Source organism: Poecilia latipinna, unplaced genomic scaffold (genome assembly GCF_001443285.1).
Source record: "Poecilia latipinna isolate Pla-1442-1.1 unplaced genomic scaffold, P_latipinna-1.0 Scaffold6718, whole genome shotgun sequence".
In the NCBI taxonomy this organism is placed as follows: domain Eukaryota; kingdom Metazoa; phylum Chordata; class Actinopteri; order Cyprinodontiformes; family Poeciliidae; genus Poecilia; species Poecilia latipinna.
Genome location: NW_015119334.1, coordinates 2781 through 3682, shown reverse-complemented (window position 1 = coordinate 3682; position 902 = coordinate 2781).

The following is a 902-nucleotide window of genomic DNA, read 5'->3' as shown; positions in this document are numbered from 1 at the left end:
AAAAATCTGTTTTAAAGTATTACAATAAAAGTATTAATTAAACTAATGATTAAAGTATCAATGAACGATTTTATGGTATAAATAGAGAAAACAAACCCCAGTTTCTCCACTTTACTGACTGAACTCTCCAGGATCTCAGACAGATTCTTCATATCAGAGTCTCCACCTTTATATATGTAGATCGGACTTATTTCCAGTTCAGTCAGATCTGGGTTGGACTTCAGATTTGAGGCCATAACCTCACATTGAGCCTTTAGGAGCCTACAGCCACCAACTCTGTGATGAGAGAAGAAATAAATTCAGTTCTAATTAAATCAATCTGGATCATAAACAGACTAAAATATTATAACAGTGATGTCATCATGATGTCATCATCTGATCAACATCTGATCTTCAGTTTACTGAGTTTGACCCGACGGAGAGTCTGTGCAGTTCCTGACTAAAGTCCAGGTTCTGGTTCTGGTTCTGGTCCAGGCTTCATGTCCTCAGACCTTCAGCTCAGTCAGATGTTGAAGATCTTCTATCATCTGTGAAGGAAAGTTCAGTTTTCTCTGAAGGATCAGAGCCTTAAAGGAGCTGCAGCAGCTGATGAAGAGGCTGACTGAGCTGAATGAAGAAAACTACTGGAGCTGATGGAGAGGAGGAGGAACTGCTCACAGCTCTGACAAGTCACACTGACTTGGACTAGACCGTTTGGCTCCTTGAGATCTTCCACAGCCAAGCAGGAAGTGAGTTATAAATGAAGTGAGCAGAGCAGGAAGTCCAGCCTGCTGTGGACCTCTGGCATCTCTGGGTTTGTTTAGCCCATCTCTGCTGCTGCAGCATCTAGAATCCTCCTCATCATTAATAATAGTAGTATATTCTATAGAAACATGGCTCCCAGCNGCAGATTATTAAATGNT